The sequence below is a fragment of the Mustelus asterias genome, chromosome 24, assembly GCF_964213995.1.
Source record: "Mustelus asterias chromosome 24, sMusAst1.hap1.1, whole genome shotgun sequence".
In the NCBI taxonomy this organism is placed as follows: Eukaryota; Metazoa; Chordata; class Chondrichthyes; order Carcharhiniformes; family Triakidae; genus Mustelus; species Mustelus asterias.
Genome location: NC_135824.1, coordinates 57,091,474 through 57,103,954, shown reverse-complemented (window position 1 = coordinate 57,103,954; position 12,481 = coordinate 57,091,474). Strand labels below are relative to the sequence as shown.

The window sequence follows — 12,481 nt, the reverse complement described above, 5'->3', positions numbered from 1 at the left end:
CGATCCCAGCGTGTCCGCCTCAATCACATTGCTTGGCAGTGCATTCCAGGCCCCCACCACCCTCTGTGTAAAATACATCCCCCTGACATCTGTGTTGAACCTTGCCCCCCCCTCAGCTTGAACCTGTGACCCCTTGTGTTCATCACCTCCGACCTGGGAAAAAGCTTCCCACTGTTCACCCTATCTATGCCCTTCATAATTTTATACACCTCTATTAGGTCGCCCCTCATCCTCAGTCTTTCCCAGGGAGAACATCCCCAATCTCTCCTCAGCTAAGACCCTCCATACCAGGCCACATCCTGGTAAACCTTCTCTGTACTGTCTCCAAAGCAAAGTGGAGATACAAGTTCAGATCCCACCACGGTAACTGGGGGAATTTAAATTCAATTCATTAATAAATCTGGAATACAATGGTGGTCTCATTAATAATCAAAGTATTGGAGTGTCGCAAAAACCCATCTGGTTCAGGGAAGGGGATCTGACACCTTTGCCCGGTCTAGCCTCCAGATGAGTTCAGTCTCACAGCAATGTGGCCATCTCTGAACTGGCCTCGCAAAACACTTGGTTGCATCAAACCACTACAGGGGTGGAAACAAAACAGTGGGTGTATCTACACCACAGGGACTGCAGGGATTGAGGGTGGCTCATGAGGTCAATTAGAGATGGGCAATAAGTTTTTTTTTAGTTTATTAGTGTCACAAGTAGGCTTACACTGCAATGAAGTTACTGTGAAAGTCCCCTCGTCGCTACATTCTGGCGCCTGTTTGGGTACACTGAGGGAGAATTTAGCACGGCCAATGGACCCCTAACCAGCACATCTTTCGGACTGTGGAAGGAAACCGGAGCACCCGGAGGAAACCCACGCAGACACGGTGAGAACGTGCAGACTCCGCACAGACAGTGACCCGAGCCGGGATTCGAACCCGGGTCCCTGGCGCTGTGAGGCAGCAGTGCGAACCCACTGTGCCGCCCCACAAGTGCTGGCCTTTATCAGCAACAATTACCCAAGAACAAATAAAAGAAAAATTTGTAGAAACCATTCCCTGAAGCCGATTTGTTTTCCCTGCGGAACCTCAGGCACCATCCCATTTCGATATTCATCTGATCACATCAGTACTATTCCCCCCCCCCCCGGAAGCACGACAGCTACGGTGAGTACAGTCCGTCTCTCCCGGTTTCTGAATGTGCGTAGTTGATTGATGGAGATTTTCCATGCGATCATTGTGCCTGCCTCGCGCTGCATGAGCTCACACTGGGCTGTGGGGCCAGCTGCAACTTCGCCACAAGACACAGCTTCAGGGGAAACCGGCTGAGGAGGTACTGAAGGCACGTGCAGGGTCGCGGACCGAGGGCTCACATCCAGTTGTCCCTGCACATCAAGGGTCCAATCCCTCAACGTGATGCTGCCCACAGGAAGAATCCATTTGCTTCCTGAGCTCCAAATGCAGCTCCTTACTCCGCAAAAATCAAAACTCTGCACAAACATCTCCTGCTTCCTCCTGTGGATTCTCATTGTGGACATCTTGCACCACCCTCTGTCTCCCCTTCCTCCTGCACCCCACAAAAGCCAGGTGCTGCGTCAGCTGAATATCGCTCCCTGATTTATTCTAACCATGCTTTGTTCCCTACCCATTTCTACCGCAGCACTGTGGGCAAGGCAGAAATTAAACAAGGGGCCACATTTTGACCAACAATCACTGCCTCGGGAAAAGCAGCTAGCATGACCAAGGACCCCGTAACACCCCGGACATTCTCTCTTCCACCTTCTTCCGTCGGGAAAAAGATACAAAAATCTGAAGTCACATACCGACCATAAGACATAGGAGCAGAATTAGGCCACTCGGCCCATCGAGTCTGCTCCACCATTCAATCATGGCTGATATTTTTCTCATCCCCATTCTCCTGCCTTTTCCCCATACCCTGATCCCCTTATTAATCAAGAACCTATCACTGTCTTAAGGACACTCAATGACCCGGCCTCCACAGCCTTGTGCGGCAAAGAGTTCCACAGATTCACCACTCTCTGGCTGAAGAAATTCCTCCTCATCTCTGTTTTAAAGGATCGTCCCTTTAGCCTGAGGTTGTGCCCTCTGGTTTTAGTTATTCCTACTTAGCGGAAACATCCTCTCCACGTCCGCTCTATCCAGGCCTCGCAGTATCCTGTGAGTTTCGATAAAATCCCCCCCTCATCCTTCCAAACTCCAACGAGTACAGACCGAGTCTCCAACTGCATGTTGGAAAAAACATTGGAAGAGACTGGAATTCCATCCAAAGTCTTATCCCTGTCTTCATAAAATTCCATGACTTTGGGCTCTTTTTGGAAATTTCAAGAACAGCTTCTTCCCTGCTGCCATCAGACTTTTGAAAGGACCTACCCTTGCATTAACTTGATCTTTCTCTACATCCAAGCTATGACTGTAACGCTACATTCTGCACTCTCTCCTTTCCTTCTCTATGAATGGTATGCTTTGTCTCTATAGCGTGCAAGAAACAATACTTTTCACTGTATATTAATACATGTGACAATAATAAATCAAATCACTGATGCCCGAATACAGTGTGCTGAAGGGAAGGGATCTGACATCAGAAACCTAAAAGGAAATATAATTTTCTTTAAATAAAGGGTGGCAAAGGTGGAAATTAAATAAGGATTGGAGTAAACTCATTCCTTAAAAAATAAATTACCATGATTCAATAGGTGTGGTGTAGTGCCCAGTCATTCTACACCACATAAAAAGGTGGCAAGGTCTATCCGAACTGAGTTTGCCGATCTCAGTTGGGCATAATGGGCAGCACGGTGGCACAGCGGTTAGCACTGCGGCCTCACAGCTCCAGGGTCCCGGGTTCAATTCCGGCCTTTGGGCCACTGTCTGTGTGGAGTCCACACGTTCTCCCCGTGTCTGCGTGGGTTTCCTCCGGGTGCTCCGTTTTCCTCCCACACTCCAAAGATGTGCGGGTTAGATGGATGGGCCGTGCTAAATTTCCCCTTAGTGTCCCAAGATCTGTTGGTTAGGGGGATTAGCCGTGGCAAATGTGTGGAGTTGTGGGTATAGGGTGGGGGTGGAGGGCCTGGCTAAGTTACTCAAGTCACAGAGTCGGTGCAGACACAATGGGTCGAATGGCCTCTTCTACACGGTAGAGATTCTACGATAATAGGGCGGTGACATCTCAGTATCGCCAGCCAAGAAAATCAGCTTCTTGCACTATTTTTGCATGTGGGTGTCAGCTGAGGAGAGATTAACCTTGGCTGCGGTGTCGCGCACACTCAAAATAACCCCTCATCTGTTATGCTCACATGTGGAAAACGCCCACTTGTGTGAGAGCAGCCACTGCCAGGGATACAGCATACAGAGGATGCAGCAAGAGTCACCATCTTCAGGGCAAGAGGGGAGATGTTTGAAATCGGATTGGTTGAGTTAAGTTTGGCCCTGAACTAGAAATCAAATAGTATGAACCAGCCTCAAAATCCATTACTCCATCTCTCCGGATGCCCTGGGACGTTTTCCTCGGGCTAAGATGCCAAATTTACAAATGTGCCTTCTGAACAGGAGAAACGTTTTGTTGATACCTGACGTCTGCCCGCCCGACTCCACCATTCAGCAGGCACAACCGTAACATGAAACTCATTTGGTGTTGACCAGTACTGGGTAGTGCCAGTAAGCATTACACCTGTAACTCTCGGTACAATCGAGAATTTGTTTAAACACGGAAGCCAAATGTTCCTGTATTAATGTATTCCAGTAACGGGTGTAGAAATGTGAAATCTGTCCCAAAAAGACAACACAGAACATCAGCAAAGCCAATGTGAATCTACAGACTTTCGACACCTCCACAGAGTTCACTGTGTGCTAGCTGGCCTTCCAGTTTCTACTCCACCTAAACCCCTGCACACCACCTTGTGATCTCTGGCCCACGCTGGCTCCCAGTCTGACAACACCTCAGTTTCAAAATCCTCAGCCTCGTTTGCAAACCCCTCCATGGTCTCGCCCTCTCATAGAATCCCAACAGTGCAGGAGGAGGCCATTCGGCCCATCGGGCCTGCGCCGACAACAATTGCACCCAGGCCCTATCCCCGCAACCCCAATTATTCACCTTGATAATCCCCTTGACACTAAGGGTCAATTTAGCATGGCCAATCCCCCTAACCTGCACATCTCTGGTCACTAAGGGTCAATTTAGCATGGCCAATCCCCCTAACCTGCACATCTCTGGTCACTAAGGGTCAATTTAGCATGGCCAATCCCCCTAACCTACACATCTTTGGTCACTAAGGGTCAATTTAGCATGGCCAATCCCCCTAACCTACACATCTTTGGTCACTAAGGGTCAATTTAGCATGGCCAATCCCCCTAACCTGCACATCTTTGGTCACTAAGGGTCAATTTAGCATGGCCAATCCCCCTAACCTGCACATCTTTGGTCACTAAGGGTCAATTTAGCATGGCCAATCCCCCTAACCTGCACATCTTGAGTGTGGGAAGAAACCGGAGCAAAGGGAGGAAACCCACATATACACAGGGAGAACGTGCAAACTCCACACAGACAGTCACGCAAGGCAAGAATCAAATCCAGGTCCCTGGCGCTGAGAGGCAACAGTGCTAACCACTGTGCGACACTGAGAAATTCTGACTAGGAAAGGGCCAGGTCCAAAATCTGACGTGTGCCGAATTACGTTGTAACTCAGGAGAAACTGGGATCCACGAACAAGCCTGACCGAGTGACCAAAAAGACAAGAGGGGAGGAAAGTAAGCAAGACTGGTTTCGTGCTCCTGATATAGGTTCAAAATGCTGGGATTCCCTCTCCAACAACAGCGTGAGTGCAATCTACACCACATGGAAAGGGGCGGTCCAAAACAGGCAAGTCATCACCACCTTCTCAAGGGAAATTAAGGAAGGGCTAGCCTGGCCTACATCCCAAGAACGAATTTTAAAGATCATTGGCTTGTAACCCTCTCTTATCTCCTGCTGTATGAATATTAGCTGAGGCCAAATAGCACTAAAACTTGCAGCAGCCACCACAAAGGCTCATTGGGGAAAGGCTACCACCACGACATCCCCTACCCCCACCAGAGCACACTAGGGCAGAAACAGGTGATCAAGGTGGCAAATGGGATGTTGGCCTATATCGCAAGGGGGATAGAATATAAAAGCAGAGATGTCTTGCTGCATCTGTACAGGGCATTGGTGAGGCCGCAGCTGGAATACTGTGTGCAGTATTGGTCCCCTTATTTGCGGAAGGATATATTGGCCTTGGAGGGAGTGCAGAGAAGGTTCACCAGGTTGATACCAGAGATGAGGGGTGTTGATTATGAGGAGAGACTGAGCAGATTGGGTTTGTACTCGTTGGAATTTAGAAGGCTGAGGGGGGATCTTATAGAGACCTATAAGATATTGAAGGGGCTGGATAGGGTAGAGATGGAGAGATTCTTTCCACTTAGAAAGGAAACTAGAACTAGAGGGCACAGCCTCAAAATAAAGGGGGGTCAGTTTAGGACAGAGTTGAGGAGGAACTTCTTCTCTCAGAGGGTGGTGAATCTCTGGAATTCTCTGCCCACTGAAGTGGTGGAGGCTACCTCGTTGAATATGTTTAAATCACGGATAGATGGATTCCTGATCGGTAAGGGAATTAGGGGTTATGGGGAGCGGGCGGGTAAGTGGAACTGATCCACTTCAGATCAGCCATGATCTTATTGAATGGCGGGGGCAGGCTCGAGGGGCTAGATGGCCTACTCCTGCTCCTATTTCTTATGTTCTTATGTAACCCATGTGAAAGCGAGGGGGCGATGGTCCAGTGGTATTATTGCTAGACTATTAATCCAAAAACTAATGTTCTGGGGACCCGGGTTTGAATCACGTCACAGCAGATGGTGGAATTTGAATCCGCTAAGAAAAGATCTGGAATTAAGAATCTATTGATGACCATGAAACCATTGTTGAAAAAGCCCCTCTGGTTCACTAATGTCCTTTAGGGAAGGAAATCTGCCGTCCTTACCCAGTCTGGCCTACATGTGGTTTACTCTCAACTGCCGTCGGACAACTAGGGATAGGCAATAATCCTCCCCAGGCCTTATCTCCGTAACCCCACATGTTTACCCTGCTAATCCCTCTAATCTACGCATCCCGGGACACTAAGGGGCAATTTAGCATGGCCAATGCACCCAACCTAATCCAAAGATGTGCGGGTTAGGTTGATTGGCCATGCTGAAATTGCCCCTTAGTGTCCTGAGATGCGTAGGTTAGCGGGTAAATATGTGGGGGTTGAGCCTGGGTGGGATTGTGGTTGGTGCAGACTTGATGGGCCCAATGGCCTCTTTCTGCACTGTAGGGTTTCTATGATTCTAACCCGCACATCTTTTGGACTGTGGGAGGAAACCAGAGCGCCGGAGGAAACCCATGCAGACACAGGGCGAACGTGCAAACTCCACACAGACAGTGATCCAAGCTGGGAATCGAACCCGGGTCCCCGGCGCTGTGAGGCAGCAGTGCTAACCACTGTGCCACCCTGTCGCCCAATTCATGTCCCATGAATGAATAAAAAAATCCCTCAGGCATGAAAGAGGCCTTCTGTGGAACTCTTTGCCGCAGAAGGCTATGAAAGCCAGGTCTTTGAGTGTCTTTAAGACAGAGATAGATAGGTTCTTGATTAATAAGGGGATCGGGGGTTATGGGGAAAAGGCAGGAGAATGGGGATGAGAAAAATATCAGCAATGATTGAATGGCGGAGCAGACTCGATGGGCCGAGTGGCCTAATTCTGCTCCTATGTCTTATGGTTCCCAGTTGCTCTTTCAACCCATACAAGGCACCTGGCACGAAATGCCTATTGCAAAGTATAACCTGCAAGTTTAAGCCGAGTGAGACATCTCATGGTGCTACATGCTGCATGAAAGAAATGGAATTGTATTGCAATTTATGTCAAATTTGAACTGTTACGTAATGCACTTCTATTTTTGGAAAGAACACTGGGGATGAATAGCAGCATCCACGCTCACCAGATTAAGAATGTTCATCTGATGAAGTGTGAAGATCAGTCCAAACATACGCAGCAAGTGTCAGAGGAGGAAACAAAATGGGGAAGTACTTTCCCTTTGTAAGCTCATTGTTATTGAAGATTGCCGGTGCAGTGTTGAGGGAGTAAAGTTTGCAACGCTGTAAAACACCGATACCGCTCTCTAGTTACTAATTAACACCATGGATGGGAAAGGTCAGCAGTATTTCTGAACTCTGGCTGCTTATCTGAGGGGTGCCTCCCCCTCATGTACCAATGTGGCAAATGGGGTAAAATGAAATGAATATGTGGCACGTAATTACCCTCTTTAAAAGCTGGCCTTTTACTTAAACTGCACGGTGGCGCAGTGGGTTAGCACTGCTGCCTCACAGTGTCAGAGGCCTGGGTTCGATTCCCGGCTTGGGTCACTGTCTGTGTGGAGTTTGCACATTCTCCCCATGTCTGCGTGGGTTTCCTCCCACAGTCCAAAGACGTGGTTAGGGTGCATTTGGCCGTGCTAAATTCTCCCTCAGTGTACCCGAACAGGCGCCGGAGTGTGGCGACTAGGGGATTTTCACAGTAACTTCATTGTAGTGTTAATGTAAGCCTTACTTGTGACTAATAAATAAACTTTAACTTTTTATTTTTATTAATTCAGTGGGTGTGTTGTCCATCCCTAATTTTCCTTGAACTGGGGCATTTAAGAGTCAACCACATTGCTGTGTAGGCCAGACCGGGTAAGGATGGCAGATTTCCTTCCCTAACGGGGCATTAGTGAACCAGATGGGTTTTTCCGACAATCGACAATGGTTTCATGGTCGTCATTAGATTTTCAATTCCAGATTTTTATTGAATTCAAATTCCACCAGCTGCCGTGGTGGGATTCGAACCCGGGTCCCCCAGAGCGTTACCCTGTGTCTCTGGATTACTAGTCCAGTGACAATACCACTACACCATCGCCTACGCAATACATACATATGAATGAACGCCTTTATGTATCACAGCTTCATAAAATGCAAATACTTTGCAAACCCGGTTAAATGTAATTTTCTTGCGTGTCACCAACTGGCAAACAAGACCAGAGCAGAAAGACTTGCATTAATATAGCACCTTTTACAACCACTGGCCGCCCCAAACTGCTTTGCAGGCAATGAAGAATTGTTAAAGTGTCGCCCCTGTTGTGATGTAGGAAACAGAGCAACCAATTTGCACACAGTAAGATCCCGCAAAAACAGCAATGATAATAATCAGATCATGTTTTGTTGTGATGTTGATTGAGGGATCAATATTGGCCGGGACACCGGGCAGGATTTCTTCCTCAAAATAGTGCCACAGGAAGTTTTACATCCGTCAGAGCAGGCAACTGGTGCTTTGGTTTAACACCCCACCCCCAAGAAGGTATCTCTTACATTGCAACACGTCCTCAGTGCTGCACTGGACTGTCAAGTGTAGATCTGTTGCACTGAAGCCCTGGAGTGGGCCTTGAACCCTGAATCTTGTTAGTTGGAGGTGAGAATGCTACCAACTGAGCCAAGGACTGACACAAACCTCAGCACGGAAACGGGACAAGGTGGTTAGCCCCACTGGTCAAGGGAGGAACGTGTGTGTCAGTCAGGGTTCTCTCTCCCCATCATGACACAGGGGCCTTGGCAGGAAGGAATGAATCAGTCAAGATCCAGTGAGGACACAGCTGGACTAGGTTATAAAACACCTGCTGTCTAAAAGCCTGTCTAGACTCCCTGTCTAGACTCCAATGTCACAGAGAGGCAGGGGATTCTGGTCATGATTGCAGATCCCTGCTTTAATGGATTGCAGCAAACTAAACTGGAGTGATGCAGTGCCAGCATATTGCTCAGGCCCCCCCATCTAACGGAGTGCCATTGCTGCTGTCACAGGGATACTGTCGGTGGCCAAGACACTGGTGATAATGTCGAAGCAACTGGAGTGCATGTTGTTGCTACAGCGTCATACCCTCAGATCTGACACAACAGCAGCAACATGCATTTAGGGCGGCACAGTGTTTAGCATTGCTGCCTCACAGCGCCAGGGTCCCGGGTTCAATTTCAGCCTCCTGTCTGTGTCGAGTTTGCACGTTCTCCCCGTATCTGTGTGGGTTTCCTCCCACACTCCAAAGATGTGGGGATAGGTGGATTGGCCAGGCTAAATTGCTCCTTAGAGTCAGGGGGATTAGCAGAGTAAATATGTGGCGTTACGGGGATAGGGCCCGGGTGGGATTGTTTTCAGTGCAGGCTCGAAGGGCCGAATGGCCTCTTTCTGCGCTGTAGGGATTCTATAAGGCACTTTTAATTTGGTGGTGGCTGTGGCTCAGCTGGTAGCACTTTCACCGCGGAATCACAAGCTTCTGGGTTCAAGTCCCACAGTAAGAAGTCTCACAACATCAGGTTGCCACCAATGCCGGCATCTCCACTTCAAGTCCCACTCCAGAGCTTGAGCACAAAAATCTAGGCTGACACTCATAAGAACTAGGAGCAGGAGTGGGCCATCTGGCCCCTCGAGCCTGCTCTGCCATTCGGTAAGATCATGGCTGATCTTTTTGTGGACTCAGTTCCACTTACCCGCCCGCTCACCATAACCCTTAATTCCTTTACTGTTCAAAAATTTATCTGTCCTTGCCTTAAAAACATTCAATGAGGTAGCCTCAACTGCTTCACTGGGCAGAGAATTCCACAGATTCACAACGCTTTGGGTGAAGAAGTTCCTCCTCAACTCAGTCCTAAATCTGCTCCCCCGTATTTTGAGGCCATGCCCCCTAGTTCTAGTTTCACCCACCAGTGGAAACAACTTCCCTGCTTCTATCTTATCTATTCCCTTCATAATCTCATATGTTTCTATAAGATCTCCCCTCATTCTTCTGAATTCCAACGAGTATAGCCCCAGTCTACTCAGTCTCTCCTCATAAGCCAACCCTCTCAACTCCGGAATCAACCTAGTGAATCTCCTCTGCACCCCCTCCAGTGCCAGTATATCCTTTCTCAAGTGAGGAGACCAAAACTGTACACAGCACTCCAGGTGTGGCCTCACCAGCACCTTATACAGCTGCAACATAACCTCGCTGTTTATAAATTCCATCCCTCTAGCAATGAAGGACAAAATTCAATTTGCCGCCTTAATTACCTGCTGCGTCTTCAAACCAACTCCTTGAGATTCCTGCACCAGGACACCCAGGTCCCTCTGCACAGCAGCATGCTGCAATCTTTTACCATTTAAATAATGGTCCATTTTGCTGTTATTCCGACCAAAATGGATGACCTCACATTTACCTCCAGGGACTGCTGCACTGTTGAAGATGCTGTCTTTCGGAGGACACATCCAACAGAGGCCCCATTCACCTGCTTGGGTGAATGTCAAAGATTCCACAGTCATTATCTCAGAGCAGGGGTGGGAGTGTGTGTGGCTACCCCACGACGCAGAGGGGCAGGGAGGGGGGCAGGCACTTCAAAAGTACTGATTGTAAAGTCCAGTGGTCGTGAAAGGTGCTATATAAATGCAAGTCTTCCTTTCCTTTTAACATAGTACAATGTCCCAGAACACCTAACAGAAGTGTTATGATTTTCACAGTAACTTCATTGCAGTGTTAATGTAAGCCTACTCGTGACATTAATAAATAAACTATTGGACAATCTGACACTGAACCAATTACGTTAACCAATTAAGGAGCGGCATGGTGGCACAGTGGTGAGCACTGCTGCTTCACAGCTCCAGGGACCCGGCTTCGATTTCTGGCTTGGGTCACTGTCTGTGCGGAGTCTGCGCGTTCTCCCCGTGTCTGCGTGGGTTTCCTCCAGGTGCTCCGGTTTCCTACCACAGTCTGAAAGATGCGCTGGTTAGGGTGCATTGACCCAAACAGGCACCGGAGTGTGGCGACTAGGGATATTTCACAGTAACTTTAGTGCAGTGTTAATGTAAACCTACTTGTGACTAATAAATAAACTTTAAGTAGCAATTAGGAGAAGTGAAAAAGGTTCCAAGTAGCGTCTGAATGGTGGAAAGAGAGGTGGAGGTGGTTTAGGGAGTGAATCCCAGAACTCAGGCTGCTGAAAACACATTCGGCAAATGTGGAGTAATATAAATTGGGGGGTGCTCGTTCAAGACGCCCCAAGGAGAGGAAAGGCAGAGACCTCAGTGGGCTGTTGGGCCAGAAATGAGGCCACAGAGGGATTAAAAATCAAGGAAGGAAAATTTAGAATTGAGGCATTGTCGAAACAGGAGAGGTCAGCAAGAACAGCGTCGATAAGGGACATGGTTAAAGCAGGGGCAGCAGAGTTTTAGATGACCTCAGGTTTGCAAGGAGGAGGGCAGCAGGAGAGCACTGGAACTATCGATCCAGGGTAGAGGCACAAATGAGGGTTTCACTAGGGGAGGCGCTGAGGCTCAGCTGGTCATACAGGAGCTGAGAATGAGAGGCACGGAAGCACAGTGATTAAAGTTTATTTATTATTAGTTACAAGTAAGGTTACATTAACACTGCAATGAAGTTACTGCGAAATTCCCCTAGTCGCCACACTCCGGCGCAACGTACCTAACCAGCACGTCTTTCAGACTGTGGGAGGAAACCGGAGCACCCGGAGGAAACCCACGCAGACACGGGGAGAACGTGCAAACTCCACACAGACAGTGACCCAAGCTGGGAATCGAACCCGGGTCCCTGGCACTGAGAGGCAACAGTGCCAACCACTGTGCCACCCAGCACTGCTGCCTCACAGCGCCAAGGACCCGGGTTCAATTCCCGGCTTGGGTCACTGTCTGTGCGGAGTCTGCACGTTTCTCCCCGTGGGTTTCCTCCGGGTGCTCCGGTTTCCTCCCACAGTCCGAGAGACGTGCTGGTTAGGGTGCATTGAGCTGAACAGGCGCCGGAGTGTGGCGACGAGGAGAATTTCACAGTAACTTCATTGCAGTGTTAATGTGACTAATAAATAAATAAACTTTAAACAGTCACACCTGGTCTGAGATTTAAAACATCCCTTTCCCTTTTCACAGGCTAACTTGTGCATTTTCTATTTGGCTCCAGTTATCTATGCTACGATGTTTGGGGAAAGAATTCGGGGCGGTTGTGTTCCAAGTGCGTCCCTCACCCTCCACGTCCCACAGTTTTATTTCTACGCAGACACAGTCTGGCCTCTCACAGCGAGAGCAAGCACCGAGGGACTCTGAAACACCACGGCACCGTTCCCCCATCCGAAGCTTGCGGTTTCCGGGAGGTGGGAATTCTGATCCCTATAAAAGCTGGAATGCAGCCTGGTAATTAGCTCAAAGCATCCCACAAACATGGCATTGCACCTCGGAAAGCCACGAGTGCAGCCCATACTTGTTGATGTGCTACCCAAACAGGTGGTGGGATGGGAGGTGGCAACTGTACATGGAGCCAGATTCCACTGTTTAATAGCGCTGTGTACTGTCTTTCTCACACACACACACACACACACACACACTCTTATCTCTTCCTCACTGTTGAATTTTATTTTTGTTTCGATTGT

General features: G+C 48.7%; 1 protein-coding gene across 1 annotated transcript in view; it reads right to left on the bottom strand.

Annotated features, from left to right (window-relative positions):
* Positions 1-12,481, bottom strand: part of LOC144511442 (uncharacterized) — a 69,905-nt gene that overhangs the window by 53,784 nt on the left and 3,640 nt on the right. The gene's annotated exons all lie outside the window — the stretch shown is intronic.